This window comes from Lissotriton vulgaris, chromosome 2_1, assembly GCF_964263255.1.
Source record: "Lissotriton vulgaris chromosome 2_1, aLisVul1.2, whole genome shotgun sequence".
In the NCBI taxonomy this organism is placed as follows: Eukaryota; Metazoa; Chordata; class Amphibia; order Caudata; family Salamandridae; genus Lissotriton; species Lissotriton vulgaris.
Window position 1 is genome coordinate 1,189,588,987 of NC_141687.1, and position 24,532 is coordinate 1,189,613,518.

General features: G+C 44.7%; 1 protein-coding gene across 4 annotated transcripts in view; it reads right to left on the minus strand.

Moving 5' to 3' along the window:
* NFRKB (nuclear factor related to kappaB binding protein) overlaps window positions 1–23,525 on the minus strand; it is a 988,461-nt gene extending 964,936 nt beyond the window's left edge. For 2 of the 4 annotated variants that reach the window (XM_086956902.1, XM_086956901.1), the window contains exon 1: window positions 22,779–23,525. The gene's annotated coding sequence lies outside the window, so the exon portion shown is untranslated. The remainder of the gene's footprint in view (window positions 1–22,778) is intronic. The other 2 variants (XM_086956903.1, XM_086956900.1) reach the window with 2 other exon arrangements.
* Window positions 23,526–24,532: the final 1,007 nt, after the last annotated feature.

The following is a 24,532-nucleotide window of genomic DNA, read 5'->3' on the forward strand; positions in this document are numbered from 1 at the left end:
TGTTTAACTAATAAACAAAGTTATTAATCGTGTTTTGTGAATAACTAATACACACCACATGAACACGCGGGTTATTGAAGCTTGCGTATGTATGTAATGCGGATAACAATGAAGACAGACTAATACCGCTTTAAACGGGGAACTTTTGTGTGCGTGTGTCAACTGCATCTACGTGGTATAATGTATTAATGGTTGGGAGGGAATTTCTGGAGCATGAGCATAAAACACTAAAATGGAGTCTTGAAGATTTGCGTGCTTGGCATCTGCTTGATTGAAACTAAAACAAGCTATTTTGCTAATGCTAATGTGGGAAAAGTACTAATAAGTAAAGGGGAATAGAGTAGAGGTGGGTGGTATACAGTGTGACCATTTTATTTGTGAAATTAATATTTGTCTTCCTAACTTTATCACTAGTGCGTATTTGGGCCTCTTTTGCATAACTGAACTGAATGAAGTGACACAAAGTCAGCGCATGACCACTGAGTGAAGCCATGAAGGCAATGACTGAACATTTGAAAGACAGCCAAAAATTGAGTGTTACAAGCATGGGAACGGTTGTTGAAGAGTTCAACGAAGAGGAATTCTATTCAGATTGTTATTAAATTGTTGCAAAGTGAACTAAAAGATGTATGAGAACTAAATTTATGAACAAGCATTTGCAATGCAATAGGTCTCGCATTAGGAAAGTTTGAGCTATTGGTATTGTAAATGACAAATTTTGTATTTATGTGTTGGTTTTGAAAATAGCAAAATTAATAGCTTTGTCATTTACAATTCCAATAGTTTTAACTCATGCAAATGTGACACCTATAGCATTTGTAATGCAATATGTCTTGTATTTACGTGACTTAGATGTATTGATATTACAAATAGCAATGGCTTTTATTTTTTAAATAATTAATACTTAAATAAAATTTATTGTAATTTATAATGGCAATAGCTTAAACGTTTGTAAATAACTTTTGTGAAGATTATGTTCAGTATATTTTATTGTGACGAAAATCCAAGAACAGAAGTGAAATATTAACATCTTTTTGTGACATTTGTAATAAAGCTTGAAACATTGAGAGAACATATTTGAACCAGTTGTTGTTGAATGGTTGCACAGATTGATGCTGTGGTGGCACTGAGTGATGTTGTGGTGGCGACGAGTGATGCTGTGGCGTTCAGTGATGCTGTGGTAGCACATAGTGATGTTGTGGTGCCCCTGAGTGATGTTGTGGTGCCCCTGTGTGGTGCCCCTGTGTGAGGTTGTGGTGCCCCTGTGTGAGGTTGTGGTGCCCCTGAGTGAGGTTGTGGTGCCCCTGAGTGAAGTTGTGGTGCCCCTGAGTGAGGTTGTGGTGCCCCTGAGTGAGGTTGTGGTGCCCCTGAGTGATGTTGCGGGGCCCCTGAGTGATGTTGCGGGGCCCCTGAGTGATGTTGCGGGGCCCCTGAGTGATGTTGCGGGCCCCTGAGTGATGTTGCGGGCCCCTGAGTGATGTTGCGGGGCCCCTGAGTGATGTTATGGGGCCCCTGAGTGATGTTGTGGGGCCCCTGAGTGATGCTGTGGTGCCGCCGAGTGATGCTGCGATAGATAGATAGATAGAGGGAGTGAGATAGATAGATAGAGGGAGTGAGATAGATAGATAGATAGATAGATAGATAGAGATAGATAGATAGAGGGAGTGAGATAGATAGAGGGAGGGCGATAGAGTGAGGGCGATAGATAGAGTGAGGGCGATAGATAGAGTGAGGGCGATAGATAGAGTGAGGGCGATAGATAGAGTGAGGGCGATAGATAGAGTGAGGGCGATAGATAGAGGTGTAGAGAGATGTAGAGAGAGGGGTGTAGAGAGAGGGGTGTAGAGAGAGGTGTAGAGAGAGAGGGGTGTAGAGAGAGGGGGGTGTAGAGAGAGGGGGGTGTAGAGAGAGGGGTGTAGAGAGAGAGGGGTGTAGAGAGAGGGGTGTAGAGAGAGTGGGGTGTGGAGAGAGGGGGGTGTGGAGAGAGGGGGGTGTAGAGAGAGAGGGGGTGTAGAGAGCGGGGTGTAGAGAGAGAGAGAGGGGTGTAGAGAGAGAGGGGTGTAGAGAGGGGGGATGTTGAGAGAGAGGGGGTGTAGAGGGTGGTGTAGAGAGAGAGGGGTGTAGAGAGAGGGGTGTAGAAAGAGAGGGGGTGTAGAGAGAGAGGAGTGTAGAGAGAGAGAGGGGTGTAGAGAGAGGGGTGTAGAGAGGGGGGTGTAGAGAGGGGGGTGTAGAGAGGGGGGTGTAGAGAGGGGGGTGTAGAGAGAGAGAGGTGTAGAGAGAGAGGTGTAGAGAGAGAGGTGTAGAGAGAGGGGTGTAGAGAGAGAGGGGTGTAGAGAGAGAGGGGTGTAGAGAGGGGAGTGTATGTAGAGAGAGGAGTGTAGAGAGCGAGGGGGTGTAGAGAGAGTGGGCTAGAGAGCGAGGGGGTGTAGAGAGAGGGGGTGTAGAGAGAGGGGGTGTAGAGAGAGGGGTGTAGAGAGAGGGGTGTAGAGAGAGGGGTGTAGAGAGAGAGGGGTGTAGAGAGAGAGGGGTGTGGAGAGAGAGGGGTGTGGAGAGAGAGGGGTGTGGAGAGAGAGGGGTGTGGAGAGAGAGGGGTGTGGAGAGAGAGGGGTGTGGAGAGAGAGGGGAATGGAAAGAGGGTGGTGTGGAGAGAGGGGGGTGTGGAGAGAGGGGTGTGGAGAGAGGGATGTAAAGAGAGAGGGATGTAAAGAGAGAGGGGTGTAGAGAGAGAGGGGTGTAGAGAGAGAGGGGTGTAGAGAGAGAGAGGTGTAGAGAAGGGGGGTGTAGAGAAGGGGGGTGTAGAGAAGGGGGGTGTAGAGAAGGGGGGTGTAGAGAGAGGTGTAGAGAGAGGGGTGTAGAGAGAGCGGGGTGTAAAGAGAGCGGGGTGTAAAGAGAGCGGGGTGTAGAGAGAGCGGGGTGTAGAGAGAGAGGGTTGTGGAGAGAGAGGGTTGTAGAGAGAGAGGGGTGTGGAGAGAGAGAGGTATAGAGAGAAAGGTGTGTGGAGAGAGGGGGTGTAGAGAGCAAGGAGGGTGTAGAGAGCGAGGGGGGTGTAGAGAGCGAGGGGGGTGTAGAGAGAGAGGGGTGTAGAGAGAAGGGTGTGTAGAGAGAGAGGGGTGTAGAGAGAGAGGGGTGTAGAGAGAGAGAGGGGGGTAGAGAGAGTTAAGGAGGTCCTTTATCTAAGATGACTTATTCATTACACGTCCTTAATTTCCAAGAAAATGCGAGAATGTCTTCACATTACCATACATTGAAAACGTCTTAAAGTATGTGCTTGCAACAAAGTGTAAACAGATCAGTGGCCTGTTTGCTCACACTACAGATTTTAAGTTTATTCCGGATCAAAAGCAGCTGGGGTGTTGTGTGTACTTATAGGAATAGGAAATGTGTTAATTCCTTAACAGGTGTTGACGCAATTCATGTCAGAATTGTGGAATAATTAGCCAGAAAAATAAACCTGTGTCAATACAGAAGGTTTGAGAAATAAGGGCTTGAGTGTATACCTTATCAACGATCACTCTTGGTATGCAAAGTGAGATTCAGTACCATCATCTTCCAAAAAAAGCTCTTTACCATTATCAAAACAGCTATTAGTGTTTAGGAGCAGTTTTACTCAGAAAGAAACTCAAAAATACTGTCTCATGGACCAATAGTTTAGAAAATCCCTTCCGTAGATCGTCTTGGGGAGATCACTGATCGAGTTTGCTAAAGTGAACACTAAAGTGAGCGAAATCCCCCCAGGAAGGATCACAACTTCACCTAGAGGGCTTAGGGAAAAAAATAATATGCAAAGTTAAATTTTTAAAGATTTGAAAATATATAAAAAGGTTCCTTTGTGAGAGATTTGTAGTGGTGTCTAATGATCCACCGACTTGTGAATGTTTATAAATGCTAAATATTTATAGATCGTGACATTCTATGCTTGTGTCTGCAGCCACGTCGGTGTATTCTTGAATGTGTGTGTGTAAGAAGCTTATGTAAATGCAGTATGTATGCACACATTAACATATACATTATATAGCTATAGATCAATGCACCTCAATACACAGAAACCTGTATGTATGTACATATAAATAATGTCTTGACTTATACGTGGAGGAGATGACGAGTTCTGTGTTCCCAAGACAGAGTTTTTCAGTGTAAAATCGCCATGGGCACTTAGTGATTTTTGTGCAACATTCCTGAGTGAGGGGACAGGCAGCTGAGGTTTTGTGAAAAGTAAGGATAAAAAGAAAGAATTAAGCAAATTGGCCGCATGGGGCTCGGAGGTTCGGAGAGAGACGGGCTGACGCAGAGAGGGAACAAAATAGAGAAGTACACCGGGACAGAGCGGGAGCGATAGGTATATGCTGCTGCGAAACAGAGCCAGAAGTAGGAAGGATAGACAGAGAGCGGATGGATGGATTTAGGAAGCGAGCGACTGGGAAAGAGGAGATAAAATATGCAGAAAGGATAAAGAGGCACGAGGAAGATAGCATGTCCACTACAGTGGTGGGAAAGACATTGAGACAGAGGGATGGGGGAGGAAGTGTGACTGAAAGGCAGAGGGCGAGTGCCTCAGACATGAAGGAAGCAGATGAGAAGAGATAGAGAGAAGGGAAAGCAATCTAGCTAGAAGCATGGAACAGGGCACGAAAGGCCTAGAGATGCGGCGAGAAAGAGAACATACAGAAAGAGTTTGGTTGGAAAAAGGAAAGGGTTGAAAAGGAAAGACTGAGGGAGAGGGAGGGAGAGATAGAATGAGACAGAGCTTGTGTTTTTAAATAGTAAAAGTGGCTCACTGAGGAAACAAACAAGTTTTCACGGCTCAATGCTGTTTGGGAGGTGGGAGGGGAAGTAGGAGAGGGGGGGAGTGATAGGGATGAAAGCGCTAGCGGCAAATGTGACCTGCAGAACGCGTGAAAAACAATCAATTCAGAGCAGCGCATTGCTTTGGAGTCTCATGGCGGGGGAGCAGCTTGGGAGGCATTCCATTGAAGTCTGGTGCTGCGAGGCTGATGGGTTTGACGTGGACGAGCGTCTCACACGAGTGCATCACATGAACTGAATGGAATCCGCTTGGTCAAGAGTTTGTTTCCCCTACTATATGTTCGAGCTATTAATCCCTGCGGGATATAATAGCTCGACCTAATAAAAATTAAGGGGATGGGATTGCCAACAATAGTTGAACTGATTTTATATGACATGTAAGTAAGCATGGTGTGATGGAGCTAGCCCTTTGCCTGACCAGTGATATCTTGTATTTTTACGATACTGAAACTTTAGTGGGTGGTACATGAAGAACGAAAGGTATAATTAAGATAGCCTTAGTTAGTTAGAGAGTTGGTGGAGACACAGGTGCTGTGAGTCGTGGATGCTGTTTTCATGGGGGATATGCTGTGAGATGCTGATGAAGAGCCGAATGCAGAACCTGAAGCAGAACTTTCTATCCTAATTGAATAGGTTAGATCAGAAGATCGCAGAATAATCTCGAGGAGGAAGAGTGTGTCAAAAAGAGGTCAACTATCCTGTCCCGAGTCCTGTTATAAAGTTTTTGTCTCCTGACCTATCCTGAGGGACCCTTACCAGCAATTTGGCCAAGGGGTTTGGTCTTTCACACCATCCTTCGTAATTATATTTTTCCTTGTTATTTGCAGATGTTCTTTTCTCTCTGTCCTCTCCTTTTCTGAGCATGATTATTGTATGTGTCCAACGTATACGCTTGGTGACTGCACTGTATTTTTGGAATGGTTCACACCCATTAATTTTAGATAAAGATTTGAAAACTTCCTGAGTCTGTGGTTATTTACTTTAAATGAATAAGTTAGAGTTAATTATCACCATCAACTAGTTCAACTGATGGTCCATTGACCACAGGAAATTACTTTTTCAGTGAAAGGTTAGTTAGGAGTATGAAATAACTAATCCTAAACATTGTGAACATTACAAACTTGACACCAGCGGTTTTACACACTGTGAGTTTATGGGCCCAGGTGAGTATATGGTAGTGGAGTATCTGTTGTTGTTGAACCGCTGGATCACCTGCATTATAGAGCACAAGAGCACCATGAAGTGCAAGAAGCAGGCCACTAATTACGCCATTAACTTTCTGGAAAAAGGACATTTTCACTGATGATTTAAGATGGAAGGTCCTTGATAAATCAAAACATCACCAACAACCACTAACATCACTAGATTGCTCTTTGTTAGAGAATAGAGATGGGTGTTCAGACTAAAGAGTGACAAACATGCCCTGAACGATGAGATTCCATGGTTGTTGATCCCCTAAGACCATCACCAATATAACTCCTGCACACCATCAACTTCTGACAGACATGTGCCTAATAACCTCTCTCTTGCAGATTTACATCATCCTGAGCCTATTCTGCCGCTAAGTGGGACCACCTCATTATGCATTCACTCTTAATGTGGATAAATGAACAGTTGAAACACTTCTCAGAAAAATGTCTGTGTGGTAAATGGCCATCAGTGTCTCTTAACACATAGCACAATGCCTTTGCCATTATGGCCTAGATGATGGTCATCCTTTGATATCACAATATGAATTATCCTGTGCACTCACTCACATCTATCTACTCTCCATCTGTTTGTTTCAAATTGTTGATACAAACATATATCATCACAATCAATTCATTTAAATGGCTAGTACACCGGGGCTGGCCTGGATGCATTCCATGCTGGACTACAATTCCCAGCTGCCTCACACACAATACAGGAAGTGAATGCCTTAACTGTGATTGTCTCAAGTGTAACCAATCAGAGTGCAGCTTATAACAAGCATTTGCAATGCAATAGGTCTCGCATTAATTAAGTTTGAGCTATTGGCATTGCTAAATATTGCAACACCAATTTCAACCAAAGTCTATAAATGGTAGGCCAAAACAATGTGTGTTTTTTTTGTAGCAATGGTGGCATGCTGCGCTTTAGATGAATATGTTTAAAAGTTAAGTGCGCCATACTGCGATTGCTACAATAGTTAATTGTGGATGCGTTAACAATTGATGTGTGCACTGATGGCTGGTGGTGTGTGTGTGCCTGTAGAAATTGTGCACTGATGGCTGGTGGTGGGTGTGGCTGGCGATGTGTGTGCCTGGTGGAAGTGTGCACTGCTGGCTGGTGGTGTGTGTGCCTGGTGGAAGCGTGCACGGGCGGCTGGTGGTGTGTGTGCCTGGTGAAAGCGTGCACGGACGGCTGGTGGTGTGTGTGTGCCTGGTGAAAGCGTGCCCTGACGGCTGGTGGTGTGTGTGTGTGTGTGCCTGGTGAAAGCGTGCACTGACGGCTGGTGGTGTGTGTGTGCCTGGTGAAAGCGTGCACTGACGGCTGGTGGTGTGTGTGTGCCTGGTGAAAGCGTGCACTGACTTCTGGTGGTGTGTGCCTGGAGGAAGCGTGCACTGATGGCTGGTGGTGTTTGTGCCCGGTGAAAGCGTGCACTGACGACTGATGGTGTCTGTGCCTGGTGAAAGGGTGCAGGGATGATGTGGTTGTGTGTGTGATTGTGTGTGTGGTTGTGTGTGTGGTTGTGTGTGTGGTTGTGTGTGTGGTTGTATGTGTGGTTGTGTGTGTGATTGTATGTGTGGTTGTGTGTGTGATTGTATGTGTGGTTGTGTGTGTGGTTGTGTGTGTATGTGTGGTTGTGTGTGTGGTTGGTTGTGTGTGTGGTTGTGTGTGTGTGTGGTTGTGTGTGTGTGTGGTTGTATGTGTGCTTGTATGTGTGGCTGTGGTTGTGTATGTGGTTGTGTGTGTCGCTGTGTGTGGTTGTATGTGTGGTTGTGTGTGTGAGGTTGTGTGTGTGCTGGTGTGTGTGTGTGTGGTTGTGTGTGTGTGGTTGTGTGTGGTTGTGTGTGTGGTTGTGTGTGGGTGCAGTTGTGTGTGGATGGGTGTGGCTGTGTGTGTGGCTGTGTGTGGTTGTGTGTGTGTGGTTGTGTGTGTGTGTGTTGTGTGTGGTTGTATGTGTGGTTGTGGTTGTGTGTGTGTGGTTGTGTGTGGGTGCGGTTGTGTGTGGATGGGTGTGGCTGTGTGTGTGGCTGTGTGTGGTTGTGTGTGTGTGTGGTTGTGTGTGTGTTTATGTGTGTGGTTGTATGTGTGGTTGTGGTTGTGTGTGTGGTGTGTGTGTGTGTGGTTGTACTCACGAAAATACTGTGACTATTCACGGCAGTGTTTCGGTACTCCTAGAAACCGCAGTGAAGGTGTTCAGATTAGGCACTGCCACGCACGTGAATGCCTTACCACATGCATAGCAGAAGTCAAAAGTGCTTCGGCACTGCACACTGCCACCACCACGCCACCAGTGCTGGAGGCCTGAAAGGGAGCAAAGGGGTCCTTGTATCATACAACAGTCAAGCTAAAAGCACCAGTGAAGGTCTTACTGTAAACAGCAGGAGTCAATGGTGCTTCGGCACTGCACACCACGCACTACCCCCCACCACGCCACCAGTGCTGGAGGCCTGGAAGGTAGCAAGAGGTCCTTTTATCATAATAAAAGCACCAATGAATGACTTACCGTGCATAGCAGGAATCAATGGTGCTTCGGCACTACACATCAAAGAAAGAGAGAGAATGCATGTGTGCGTGAGTGCCTGTGTGTGCGCGCGAGGGCGTGAGAGAAAGTGCGTGTGCATGGGTGTGTGTATGTCTGTGTGTAAGAGCGCGAGATGAGAGCGTGCATGTGTGTGTGCATGCGTGTGAGAGAGCGAGAGCGCGCATGTGTCCGTGCATGGGTGTGTGTGAAAGAGAGAGAGTGCATGTGTTTGTGCGTGTGTGTGAGTGAGAGAATGTGTGTGTGTGCGTGGCTGTGTGTGTGAGAGAGAGCGTGCCTGTGAGTGAGAGGGGGAGAGAGAAAGAAAGCAGAGAGCCTGCTTGTGTGAGTATGCGTGTGTGTGAGTGCGAGAGAGAGAGAGAGAGAGAGGAGGAGAGGGAGACAGAGAGAGAGCGTGCATGTGTGCGTGCATGCATGTGTGAAAGAGGTAGAGTGAGAGCTTGTGTGCGTGAAAGAGAGAGAGAGTTGATGCTGCATGGCAGAGCATGTTTGGGGATCCCACAGCAACCCTCGAACCCCTCTAGGCATGTATTTCGTGGAAAACATGAATATGAGTCCAACTCGAGGTTTGTAGGCGTGTGTAGGGCACCCTGCCATCCCAGAACAGTAGACTGAATGTTAACTCTGATACCGGTACGAGGAGCAGATACCAAATGTTATTCACGTATTTATTAATGGAGTTTTATGAAGCGCATGTTATTAAGGTGACTTCTGCGTAGTTCGTGGTAATTATGGCACAGAATCTGGTCAGACCACAAGCTACAGAAGGATGCGAGTTCCACTAAGCCCTCTGTGCCCTAAATGGGTTATTAACCCCGGTCCCAAATTAATTTAAATGTTTTTGAAAGTTAAGAACGTACACAGCATCAAAGGGCTGGCCGAGAAGGGAGGGGGGAATGCGAGAAGCCAAAATGAAACTGACAACAAACAGTAAGGTCAGTGCATTTAAATGCATATTTTGGCTAGCATCTCATCTCATTAACAAGGAACTCTCAGAACCTCGATTTCGACAGTGAATGCTACATCACACTTAAGGCGGTGTAAGGTCTCCGAGTGCATACTAGTGCAAGGTGAACTTTAAAAAACAACAAAGTGTTTGCTTTTGTCAGTGCTTGTTTATTATTTCCTTTCAGTTGAAAGAAGCGACTTTTTTTCCAACTAATGCCGGGTTAAAAACGTCTTAACCGAGTTGTGACACTGATGTGCTGTGAAATCACTTATCCACGACTCTTTTAACGGAAGTGCCGATTAATCATACTCATGATAGCACCCAAATGTTTTAGCATCCGGTGGTCGTGGTAAACCACTAAAAACACACTATTTGATGGGTGAATATGAAATAGACAAGGTGCTGTCATTCTTCATTTAGTTGCACGGGGGAGGAACAGACTGCAGGGGATTTGCATCTCAAACACATGCATTTAGGCGCTGCTCCTAAGGAACAGGACCTATGCTTAATCCACCCTATGTGAAGTTAAAAGATACAAAGGTGCCCCCCACCTCACGTCCTGTTTGCATTTGAGAAGCACCTCGTCCGTCTGCCTATCTTGGGTTTGATTGATGTACTGGCTCGAGATTAGATGCACAGCTGAAGCTCCAAATATAATCGTTTGCCTCTCTGTCAATCATATGGAAAATAGGCCGGCAACGCGTTCTCTGTAGTTTGGAGTGCAGAAGTGATTTAAAGCGCATAGAAGATGTGTACCATGCATTAGAGAAGATGCTCGAACAGTACCATCTCTCCTCGCCACAAAACTTACCTGGGTTATTCAATGTGTTTGTAAATTAGAGTTCGTATAGCGCTTGAAACTATTGGTGTGGCGCCGCCACAAAACCTACCTCTGTTACTCACGGTGTTTGTAAATTAGCATTCGTATAGCGCTTCAAACTACAGGCGTGGCTCAGCCACAAAACCTACCTCTGTTACTCACGGCGTTTGTAAATTAGCATTCGTATAGCGCTTCAAACGACTGGCGTGGCTCAGCCACAAAACCTACCTCTGTTACTCACCGTGTTTGTAAATTAGCATTCGAATAGCGCTTGAAACTATGGACGTGGCTCCGCTACAAAAGCTAGCTCTGTTATTGAAGGTGTTTGCAAATTAGCGTTCGTATAGCGCTTCATACTTTAGAGCACTGTGCTGTTGAGGCTATCCAGGCTCTATTTATGCTTTGGTGTACTGACTCTGGAACGCTTTGAGTGTTGTGTGTGTGGGGGGGGGGGGGGGGATGTTGCTCCTGTTGTATCACTGCAGGAGTGTTGCGCTTTGACACGAGTATGGCTCAGTAGGGTGCCAGAAGGAAGTTTGGAATCATAGTGATGACATATTGTATTTGTAGGCACAAATACCCACTTGGGTGTCCACCTGGTGAAGTCCGTAACCAGTGGTCACTCTTTCACCTCCGCTAAGTAGACTGGTGACTGACACTGAGAGGCATCCGAAAAATAAGTAAGCTGGGGTACATGGCAGGAAGGACACAGGTGAATTTTGCCAGTGGAAGTCGTAAGAGGGCAGAAGAAGGAGCTGGGCAGCAATGCAGCTCAGTGGTAGAAAAGCAGAGAAGAGGACATCTTGAAAGGAAGAGCGCAGATTAAGAGGCTTCCAATAACAAGGAAAAGTGACGTGGCCGCGCGCCCGCCCGTGAAAGTGATTGCGATCAAAGACAAAGACAGATGGCGGCGCGATCGCGATCAAACGAGAACTAAAAACAGGGAAGATGGAGGTTAAGTCTGAGGGCCGTACAGAGCTGTGATCTACGTCTCTCTGTCCAACCTGTTTAAAAAGCACATGAGTTTAGGTCTCCATCATCCATCAAAATGTGCAAGTGGGAGAACGTCATTGTTCTTTTCTTTCCATTAAAAAGGCTAATGAGGAAAAAAAAAAAGATTCATAACATGTTCAATAGCTCTGTAAAGCTATGGTGCATTAGGAGGATATGCGTTTTCGAAATACTTTTTTTTCAATTTAATTCGCACATACAGTGTAGCTTATTCGTTCACAGTTTACATAGCATGTCATATTTATGCATATACATACATTAATAATTTCCATTGGTTCACGCAGCAAGGTCTAGTGGTTAACTCTTCATTGCGCCACATTTCAGTGACAAAAACCCAGCATGGTTTACAGCACGTCATTTGTCATTTGATATTACATTACGTTACACATGGAAATTATCCCACAAACCATACCCCCTGCGCTTAGTGGCTAAGAAAACAAGGCAGCGCTGGGAGGGGGGCTGGGCACGAAGAAAGGAGAAATGTGAGTCACGGCGGCCGTGAAGTGTGAAGCAGATCACTTTGAAGCTCTCGGAGGCAGGAGCAAATGGTAAGGGGAGGAGAAATGCTGCTGGGGTGAATGCCTGAGGCCAAATCCGGATCGTAAAAGTCAGCTTGGTGGATGGACGGCATTAGGTCTCTCTACGAGACCTAAAAATGCACGCTACCTCGCACAAGGTTTCCTGTCCTTGGTGTGGCAAGCGGCATGCCAGCATGCTACTTAAAGTTATGCAGACTAGCATTTGGGCACTTTATTTTCCACAACTACAGTCCGCTGCCTTGCGGTCAAGGGTTAAACTAACCTGATGTAACACGCTTTTAACAACACGTAAACAGGGCAGTATACATTGCGGTCGACCCTCACTTTGTTTACTGAAAGGGTATTAGTCTTTCATCTAGCCGTTACCAGGTCACATCCTATAGATGACTGGGTTAGCACGTGCTATTCAAAACGGCATGCACTCTGTTAGTGACTTTAGATTACAGGTAACGTTCTGTACTGGGAAGTAGCTACAAGGATCTCTCACCCGTGACCAACACGTGTGACAAATTTTAGCCCTTTTTGACTTTTACATTTGGTTTTGGAAAACACAATATATATGCTTAACACAATATATGTGCTTTCCACAATATGCATAACATTGCTTCTCAGAGTCTTTTTTATTCCTCTTTCTTTCCTATGATGGCTGCATAGAATAGGGACCCCTTCGCCCCTTGAGCCTCATGCCGGGGATGGCTGAGGCGTGACAACCAACAACAGCGGGTAAGCCCTTCCACTGTTGTGGTTTTTTAGGTCTCGACTATTCTATCCCGTTAGGGATTGAATAGGCGAGATTATAGTAAGCAGTCCGAAAAGTCTACCTAGCCTGCGGATCGCGTACAGTTCGTGTGAGGCAGGCACGTGCACAAACACCATCGGCCTCTGCATCAGACTTCAAAGGAAGCCGCTCGCACACCACCATTTGTCTGAGCCTCGGCATCAGACTTCAAAGGAATCCGCTCCCAAACCGCTCCCCAGCCCCCCTCAGACTTCAAAGGAATGCGCTCCCGCTCTCCCCCTCCCCCCCCTCCCGCCACAGCAATGCCGAGAGCTTGGGTTTTTTTGCATCCATTTCGCGGGGGAGCCGTGTTTTGTTCGGCGTTCTCTGCACCTTTCTCGTTTTTGTTTTCTGAACGAAAGTGAAAGCCTACCGTGCTTGTTTACAGTAGACTTGCTCCTCGAATGCTGTTGCTGTGTTGCCATCTCTCTAGGGACACTCAGCTTGAAAACACTCTACTTGCTAGCTGCAATGCTACATCCGCTATGCTTTGCCTCTAGACACGTTGATCCCTCGCAGACTGTGCCGACTCTGCCCCTCCTGATTCTGAAACTGACCAACGCAGTCACCACGCAGTCTCTTCTCTTTGTCTAATGAGGTCTCCCCTGCCACCACTTACTTCGGACCCTCACACTCACACCTCCTCACACCCCCTCACTCACCCTCAAACACCCTCACCCCCTCACTCACCCTCACACCCCCTCACCCTCACACCCCCTCACCCTCACACCCCCTCACCCTCACACCCCCTCACCCCCTCATCCTCACACCCCCTCACCCTCACACCCCCTCACCCTCACACACCTCCTCACCCTCACACACCTCCTCACCCTCCCACCCCCTCATCCTCATCCTCACACACTCTCACACTCTCACACCCTATCACCCTCACTCACCCTCACACCCACCCTCACAACCCTCTCACCCTCACTCACCTTCACCTCCTCACACCCCCACACACCCTCGCCCTCACACCCCCTCACACACCTCCTCACCATCACACCCCCTCACTCACACCCCCTCACCCTCAAACACCCTCATCCTCACCCTCCCTCACCCCCCCTCACACACCGTCCCCCTCTCATACCCCCACACCCCCTCACTCTCACACCCCCTCACTCTCACACCCCCTCACACCCCCTCACTCTCACACCCCCTCGTCCTCACCCTCACACACCGTCTTACCCTCACACACCCTCTCACCCTCACACACCCCCTCACCCTCTCACCCTCACATCCACTCACCCTCCCTCACCCTCACACCCACCCTCTCACACACCCTCTCACCGTCACACACCCTCTCACCCTCACACCCTAACACACCCTCTCACCCACCCTCACCCTCACACCCCCTCACCCTCAGACACCCTTGCACACACCCTCAGACACCCTCGCACACACCCTCACACACACCCTCACCCTCACACCCTCACACACCCACACACACTCACACGCCTACTCACACCCCCTCACTCACACCCCCTCACCCCTGTCACTCTTACCCTCACACCCCCTCACTCTCACACACCCTCTCACCCTCACACCACCTCACACCCTCACACACACCCTCAAACACCCTCTCACCCCCTCACCCTCACACCCCCTCACACTCCATCACCCTCACACCCCTCACCCTCCCTCACACCCCCTCACCCTCACAACCCCACACTCACAACCCAACACCCTCACCCTCACAACCCCACACCCTCATCCTCACACCGTCACACCCCCTCACCCTCACACCCCCTCACCCTCTCACCCACCCTCACCCTATCACACCTTCACCCACCCTCACCCTATCACACCCTCACTCCCCCTCACTCCCCCTCACACCCTCACACACCCTCACACACCCTCACACACCCTCATCCTCACACACCCTCACCCTCACACACCCGTGAACCCTCACACACCCTCACTCACCGTCACCCTCACCAACCCTCACACACACTCGCACACCCTCACCAGCATAGCATAACAAAACACAGCATAGCATAACAAAACACAGCATAGCATAACAAAAAAGCATAGGATAGCAAAACATAGCATAGGATAGCAAAACAAAACATAGCATAACAAAGCATAGCATAGCATAGCAAAACACAACAAAGCATAGCATAGCATAACAAAACACAACAAAACATAGCAAAACAAAACATATCTAGTATAACAAAACATGGCATACCATAACCAAACACAACAAAACATAGCATAATATAACATAACATAAAACAAAGCATTGCAAAACATAGCATAACAAAACATAGCAAAACACATAGCATAGCATAACAAAACAAAGCTTAGCATAGCATAACAAAACATAGCAAAACAAAGCATAACAAAGCATAACAAAACAAAACATAGCATAACAAAACAAAAACATAGCATAACAAAACAAAACACATAGCATAACAAAACAAAACACATAGCATAACAAAACATAGCATAGCAAAACATAGCATAGCAAAACATATAATAGCACAGCAAAACATATAATAGCACAGCAAAACATAGCATACCAAACACAACAAAACATAGCATAGCATAACAGAACATAGCAAAGCAAAACAAAGCATAGCATAATAAAACACAACAAAACATAGCATAGCATAAAAGCATAGCATAGAGAAACATAGCATAGCATAACAAAACACAGCATAGCATAGCATAGCAATTCAAAGCATAGGATAGCAAAAATAGCATAGCCTTACAAAACAAAACATAGGATAGCAAAACAAAACATAGCATAGCATACAGCATCACTCCGCACCACCACAGCATCACTCAGGGGCACCACAACATCACTATGCGCTACCACAGCATCACTGAACGCCACAGCATCACTCGCTCGCCATCACAACATCACTCAGCGCCACCACAGCATCAATTTGTGCAACCATTTAACAACACCTAGTTCAAATATGTTCTCTCAGTGTTTCAAGCTTTCTTACAAATGTAACAAAAAGATGTTAATATTTCACTTCTGTTCTTGGATTTTTGTCACAATAAAATACACTGAACATAATCTTCACAAAAGTTATTTACAAAACTTTAAGCTATTGCCATTATAAATTACAATAACTTTTATTTAAGTATTCATTATTGAAAAATAATTAAAAGCCATTGTTATTTGTAATATCAATACATGTAAGTCAAGTAAATACAACACATTTTGCATTACAAATGCTATAGGTGTCACATTTGCGAAAGTTATAACTATTGGCATTGTAAATGACAAAGCTATTAATTTCACTATTTTCAAAAACAAAACACAAATAAAAAATGTGTCATTTATAATACCAAAAGCTCAAACTTTCCTAATGCGAGACCTATTGCATTGCAAATGCTTGTTTATTATGATTTTTAGCATGTTTGGAATTATTGTTTAGCGTGTCCGCCCCTTAATAAGAAGGTAGGTTCGTTTTGGGACCTACCATTAAACACAATAATAAGAAGGGCTTTCGAGGCCCTCCAAACAACTTGCCTACATTTGAGACAGGTTTATTATATTCATGCATTGATAGGTTTGCCTATGTCTGTGCATTAACCACCTAACCTCCATTCCTGTCTTTCACAGGTACCGCCAGTGAATCCTTCACCCGCTGATCAGGCCTCGAAAAATCCTACAAATGTTACTAGACCTGCAGTTTTAGTGACTTAAATAACCTACGTGACCTATTTGTAATGCACTTGACCCATACAATGGTTTCAAATGATGTGATGTTGGGCAAATATTTTAATTCATTGAGCTGCCATTTCCTTCGTTATCACGAGAGCACCTCCATATGTGCGAGTTCAGCATGTCTCTGCTGTATAAAAAACGTATTTTATTTAAACAGACAAAACTTTTTGTTTCATAAATAATACAAACCTACCCACATGTAGGATACACATGGCCCCTGACTTGCCTCTTAGTTCATTAACAAAATTGTCATCAGGGCGGGGGCAGGAATGTTTCTCAAATCATGTTTAAAAACTATCACTTTTAATAAATACATAACTCAAGCATGAAGTGGTAGCAAACTGATTTGTAATCAGATAATTTTACATTGAAATTTCCACAAACTTTCCCATTGACATGCAACTTTACTGGTAAAACTATATAGTGTACAAACAATAATGTTTGGAAACAGAGGTTTTGCAAATTTGTTTAATTTGCACATCACCAAGTAAAGTGTTCTAGTTTGTTCAGCTCCTATTTAACTCTTTGTTTGCATCACACTTCTTAATTACAAAAAAAAATGCTTTTGTAATTTCTGATATATTTGGAAATATTTGTAATATTAATTTACAGGCTATTTATTTAACTGTTATGTGTTAGACAAAAACAACTGACATCTTCAGACACCTCACTTAACAAAATCCTCTAACTTGTAAGAGAGAGAAAAAAATGAACCTCATTTTTCAAGCAGCAATCAGTTAAAAGACAAACTGGCATTTGACCTCATTCCTTAAAGAAACAGCAAATGTGTCAATATAAAAACAAGATTCAATGGCATCTTTATTGCTCATTCCCTTTCTGAATATACAGAACACCTGTTCCTTTCCAGCCTATGTTTACTTGCCAGATGGGACTAGTAGGTGCTAAAAATAGCTCAACATGATAACATTTCACTCGTAATTGCAAGTAGGCGAGTTGATTTTTGTTGAGGTCTGCTGATGTTCCATTGGATCACTGTATGGTTTAATATATATTATTACTTCTTTTGTTGTTTTGTATTGAGGAGCAGCACTCCTAGGTAATGAAGAAAGATGCAACACCGTATGGGTCACTGGCTAAAACATGTCGACCTGACTAGGCATCACGATTCGATGAGGCTCCCCAATGATGAAGCATGCCACCTTTGGTGGGTGAGGGAAACTGTCCTATAAAATGAACTCTCCTAGGTGGTTGTGCTTTTCCAGCTGCATTTAAAATGTACTCTAAACTCAAGGGTTCATATTTGTGTTTTGATATATGAAGTATGGGAGCCAACCTTTGCAAGTCTTTAAACCTCCTCCAGCTCTCTTTTGTAAAACAAGTTACCGCATTGATGTCATTAACATCTATGAAACATTGACTCAACATAATAATAAAGAAATAACAGTTATCTTCATTGGATATGCTTTCCCCTATGAACATACTACAAAGAAAAGCTTCAGTTAAGAAAAAAAAATGGGAATTTAACAATATATCAGATTTATTCTTTAACGTATACAAACCATATTTATGTACAAAATACTTCCTTGAAGAAAAGACAAGCCTATTTGGATTTGAATCTTGATATTAAGGAGTTTAGGTTTTTGAATACTGAACATCCTGATTCTCCAAATCAACGCAGTAGGAGGCAAGAAGAACAAAGAACTAAAACGCTGTCACTAGTATGTAAAATATGAGATGGGTGAGCATACAATATGTCTGTGCCCTAACCAGCTTGGTGCCAGATAAAAATGCCATTGTCCTATATTCTGTTCTACATGTATCAAAACAATTAATTTAGGCAATTGTGTACTGTTTTAAAGGTGCTACATACAGACCTATTGAAAGTTGCTCAACATGGTGTCCAAAAATGTAGATAAATGAGTTTCTATCAAGAACCTTGTTTTAACAATTTAAACACTAACATGTAAAACGTGATCTTATTCGGAAATTGTTATTTTATCTTGATCTTAAAAGTAACAATCTATGCAAGGGTTGTTGATTTTATATTAATTTAAAAAAATCTAAACAATGAAGATATACCCCACCATACACTGTGTGCACAGGGAGTACCCTTTTGCTATACTTCCACCCTGTGACTAATGCAATGGAGAAAAAACGTATCAACAATTCCATTTTGAGCGCAACCTCACGAGAGCGATTTCCTCGCTTACAGCGCAAGTTTCCTTCTGGAACACTCTCCCGCTGAATGTGCCCAGCCGTATAGCTTTGGCAAAGGCGATCGCTTTTATTATTATGCAAACCTGCCGGTCTATGTACCAGTTCGCATATTTTGCGAGCTAGAAACTATGCATAGGCGATTGATTTGGAACAAAGGCCGTCCCAGAGTGGCGTTGAAGACCCTCTATGCCGCGACCGAGAGTGGCGGGCTGTCGGTCCCGAACCACGAGCTGTATTACCTGGCTGCACAACTGCAATGGGTAGCTTACTGGCTGAGTGGGCGTAATTTGAGTGATACAGCCACAACAGAGAAGATCATGTCGGTCCCACAGGTACACGCACTGTTTCATCCCTTGACCAGGTCACATGTTCAGAACCAACTCCACCTTGAGGTGGCGAGAAAGTGCTTCTTGAGAAGCCTGAAACTCACTGCAGCGGTAAAGCCCTACGCACCCAACCTGCCGCTACTGGGTACACCCTGGGGAACCGGGATACTCACGGCGCCTCTACTGGAAAGCTGGGGAGCGGCTGAATTAGAACGCTTGGGCGACCTATTTGAAGAGGGTGCTCTGCTCCCGTTCGAGACGCTAGCAGACAGCACAGGGTTACCGGCAGGACAATTCCTGACTCATGCGAAACTGATGCATACACTGACGAGGGCCTGGGGACCGCTGGAGGAGGAACCACCACCACACCTGCTTATTCAATACTTACATGTGATGGGACACGGCTCAATCTCATACATTGGTTTGCTCGAGCGTTGCACACACACACACAATTCTCCCCTCAGCGCCTGCGAGACAAATGGACGGCTGATAGAGGACGGGACTGGACAGACAAAGAGTGGGCGAGGGTGCTACCTGGAGCTCGACATGTACCGCGCAATGCACGCTTTAAGATCATACAGTATTATGTGATCCACCAAGCGTATCTGTCCCCGGACAAAATTAATCGGTACTTTGGACTCACTGCGACAGCATGCCCTAAATGTGGACTTGTGGACGCACAGTTTTTGCATGTCCTCTGGTCCTGCACTTTGCTGCAGCCTTATTGGGCTGCAGTGTCGACTGCCTTGGCGAAAGCGACAGGGGGCACCTTACCGAATACTTGGGAAGCTTGTCTGTTGGGGTTATTTAAAAGGACGAAACAGACGAAGGTCCAAGCGAGATTCTGGGATCTAGGGCTGATTACGGCGAAACGTCTCATCACTAAGCGTTGGAAACATAGTGTGCCCCCCCAAACGGCGCAGTGGCGTCGCTCGCTGGATAATTGGGGGAGAGCTGAGAGTGTGGCATTGCACCGGGAGGAGACGGCAGGGCTCCGGATGTATCCTATTGCGCTGGAGTGGGATGGTATACTGACGGCCTACCACCAGGTGTGTTTACAGAATGGTATTACGTGAGAGTTTACCCCAAACTCACCAGTGACACTCCTAGCGTTATTCTCGCACCCAACACCCCCCCTCCTCCCTTTCTCCCTCCCTCCCTGCCTCCCCCCCCGCGGGGTTTCCCTTATGCCCTACTGCACACGAGAAGACCCCTACGATCACCATGTTGCCGGCGACACATCACATTCGGATTGCACTCCTCTCCGCACCACAAGCTCCGCGCATACACACACGACCACTGTTAGACACCACCTGGTTTATGGTTTCCTATATATCTGGGATTGTTCTTTATAGTTGATAGTTTTCAAATGCAATTTTGAATGTGCAATACCTTGCCAAAGTGAACAACTAATCTGTTTCTCCGGTCATGAGATCCCTTGAGCGCTGTATGGTATAAGACTGGGATATGCTGTCGCAATACAGACGTTCTTTGCACCAACGTTGGGCACTGCCGCTACTGAACATCAATGTATCACACATAGGCTGGTGCTATACAAAACTGTTATGCTGTTTACCTGTGCACCTGTTTAGTTTGCTCGTTACTACCATACCTCCACGAGGGTGAGATGGTCTACGAAGCCTGGGGCACAATACCTTATGTAACAGCGCCATTTATTCGTTATGACTGCATATGGGTAATGTTGTACAATGACAAAATGCATTAAACATATTCAAACAAAAAAAATAAAAGCAGATGCTAGACGTATTAGAAAGCACAGAAGGGGGTTTTCCGCACAACTACTGTTCAGGACAATGATCACTAATGCCGCCTGACCTCCGGGTTGTGGGCTAAATGGCTGTGCTATTCTTATGCTGTATTGAGAATGAAATGTGTCAATGTATGCACTAGCGGGTAACCCAGACTGGAAAGATGTACAATGTCTAGCTATGCAACAAAAATAAAGTATAAAAAAAAATGGGTGCACGTTAACAATTCCATTTTGAGACTTTAAAGTGAGTACTATGAATGCATTTTATTTGCAATTTGAAAACAGACAATAACTGTTATTTTTGCATGGGAGAACCGGTAACTTTTTTTTACTGGGGGGGATATAGTTAGCTACCAAACTTTGTGAGGTATTTAAATTCTATTATGTTTTATGTTACACCACTGTAATTGCCCTTGTGGCTATGTGAAATAATTTGAATTCCTTTTCTAAACCCCTCATTGAGGAGATTCAGTCACATATCGTTTATAATTGGCTAGTAAATTGTACTATCCCATGCACTTTGAATGGACATTTGGGCATTAATTTACCACTAGTTTCCCTGAAAGTCACCTATTTAACTACCCCCACCCTCATCTTCAAGACTATAACTATATTTGAAGCATATAAAACTTTAAAACGTTGTAAATGTCAGCTGTACTTCTAATTAGGCTGTAACATGCCCTTCTAACATTTAAGAACAAGAAATTATTCGAGGGGAACCAAAATCGTATAAAGTCAGGGGCTATATGTTTATGCTTATGTTGCCAGAACAGTAAGTCTCCAAAATATAGAATGTGTCCGGTGACCAAGTTGTTACAAAAAACCTAAACAATGACCTCATCGGGCTTTCATTGGGCCCTATCTCAGACCTGGCTGCAATTAAATAAGGACTTTAAAATAATCCCCGATAGGCTCTATATTCAGAACTTTCTTTGTTATATCAAAACAATAATCAATTTCACAACAATGACAGTAAAACTGCCTACGGTAACCCCATGTCAGCAATACAATTTGTATTTACATTTCGTATGTTTTACCTTATCTAGCACTCCCTAAGATAATCTGCCTTTTTTTGCAGTTGCAAGGTTTTAGTCGTTTTTTTCACGCAACATATGAATCTTATTCAGAGCATACTGTAGTATCCTCATGTTATGTGTATGTACTTGCATCCAGCTGCTCAGCCCTGTGTGTGTGCATTCTTATTGGAATACTAGTCTGTGTGGAATGTTGGATGCATCAGAGTGTCAGTTAAGGATGGGCTGAGCGGCCAGTGGGCTGCTCCTGATGGGGCTGTTATCCTAACCTTTATTTATGCTAATAAACATCAACTTCAATTACCTGATTTGGTCTACGGTGTCTACCTATCTACACCAGAACCTGTGGGACCTACCCACTACATTTTGGCGACGAGGATGGGATAGAAGAATAACATGAGATATGTAGTAAGAGGAGAATACTACACATACTTTGAAGTTAGTTGCTTCAAAGTGTCGACAGTGATTTCAGGTTGTGGGTCGGAATGTCTGTGTACAATTGAGAATTTTGAACTGAGGAACACAGCACAGTTTCTCACACTGCCTCTCAGAGAGCTGGGCACATCCAACCCTTGGCCTCTACGAAGACTACAGATGTTGTTGAATATGTGCCAACTGTAATCGGGGAAAGTGTGAGATAGGAAGATGGAGGACTTCACAAAGATGTCGGGATTAAAAGAGTGTAAGTGTCTACCTGCGTGAGAGTCTGTAAAAGAAAGTGACGGGAAGGAGAAAACGGGGATGTATGTGACATTTCTAAGGCCACTACTCCTTCCACAGACCTTCACAATGTTTAATTCCCTGCCTCATATGTTCATAGTTGATACATTTTCAATTCTAATTATACACCACAAAATACTTGTTGTTGTTCATTTATCTAGCGTCCCTAAAAAGTTCTGGCAAAGCCAACAGTCTAGCCATATGTTCTTGTACATGTCTGGATGCATAACAGAAAACATTATGAGATGCACCCAAATGTTGGTCTGTTGGCACCCTGTGCGGTGGCTTGATTTTTGATTACATATCTTAAGCCACGACCTTAATAACACATGGCCCTTGGACAAGGATCATAGGTGGACTTCTTGAGATACTCCCATTTCTCTAACCCCCACTCTACAATTTTCATCCCACTCTAAGAAGTGATCTCGAGTAATACTCACACATGCAAAGGCCTGTATCCTGGGACGCAGAGTTGGATGTATGGCAGGAATCTACAACACTGTGCAAGCAAGGGTTTGAGTAGCATCCTCTTTGCTGAAGTGAAGACAGAGGCGCCGGTAAGTATCAATTCCAATGAACGACATAACACACCTTTGACCAAAGCCCAATAGATATATTAGCTTCTCCTGTTGTAGATGCTCTGAGGACGTGCTGACAACCCAGGGCCGTGGGGTCAAGTTGCAGAACTTTGTGTGTCAAACAAACACAAACGATTTCCTGTCTCCAGCAGTGGAAGGTATGTGTGTGCCTCTCAACTACGGGATTTTGGGAAACACTGCCAGGCGAAACGATCTCAAACGTAGTTCCTACGTTTCCACTCCTGAAAGAGTTATTTTTAAAATGCCATTCGAAAATACTACAAATCAAAGTAAATAAAAAATTCTGCACGAAAAATGCAACTCTTCAGAGTGCAGACCCGGAAAAGCTTGCACGATGACCCGGAAGTCACTTTCACGCCAACCCGGAAGTAGTTGTCGTGCTGTGCTCAGAGTTGCATTGGGAGGTGTTTTCTTTCCCAGCCCCTCTGCTTCCTCTGTTTCTGACACTGCCGCTCGTTATTGCAACTGCCAGAGACAACCAACCAGCTGAAAGCCGCTACGTAACCGGTGTTGTGTAATATGTGGTGGTATCCCCTCGGGATCCGATATCTCCTTGCTTCGGCAGATTCCGGACCTCCTGCCTATTGGACTTCTCGGACGAGCCCACAAGCAGCCCCGCCCACCTCAGGAGAAGCCAGCCTCGGCTTTCACAGGCAGAAGCAGCAGCGCGCCGAGCCGAGCAGCTGTCAGTAATGAAAGCATCTATCTGCTTTACACGCTTACGCACTCGAAAAGGGTGTCTATATATAACTTAACTTTTTCATTTCTTTACTCTGCCGTGACCTCTGACTATTTAAACGGATGCCCTCGAGATATTAACTACATGTAAAACAAAGGACAAAAATAACAAGATATCTCGAATGCAAAACGAAACGACCATTACTTTAAGGAAATGGAATGAAATCAACATGAGTTAAACATAATGAAAAGGGAGATGAAAGTTTAACAGTAATGGAAAATGCTGAAAATAATACAGACATTAAACAGGGCGCAAGGAATAATTTCAGGATTGGAAAAGAACAGAGAGAATGCATGACAGGAAAAAAGAGAATTTTTTTTTTTTTTTGCTTTTTAATAAAAAAACATACTCAAAGCCTTAAAGATAATACATGGAAAGAAGAGCCTGTGTATGAGCTGGACCTTGAAAATATTTGTATTAACATTTGTAAGCTTTGACATTAATAGGTGTAAGAACAGGAGGAAACCCATAGACCTCGTTGGGATGGGTGTATCGTGTGAGCAAAAACAATTCCCAACAGGTATTATGTAAAGACAGTTTCAGAAATGTATGCAATATGCATTACAAAGAAGGGAGAAACAAGGAGTCAATGATTTTTAAAGAAGGTAGTGTTATTTACCAAGATGCAAAGGGAATGATCTTTCACATGAAAATACAGTTAAAACAGCACTGTACAGAACGGATCATGTGATAACCCAGTGACACTTGGTGCAAGGTGCTATATACAATTGGTGATAGTGAATGTGCAAGTGCTAAAAACAGCAGCGTGGTCGACGCATTAACCAAAGTATTTACATCAAATAATGGCTCCAAAAAACAAGTTGTAATCACTTAAAACACAATTATTTATATAGGA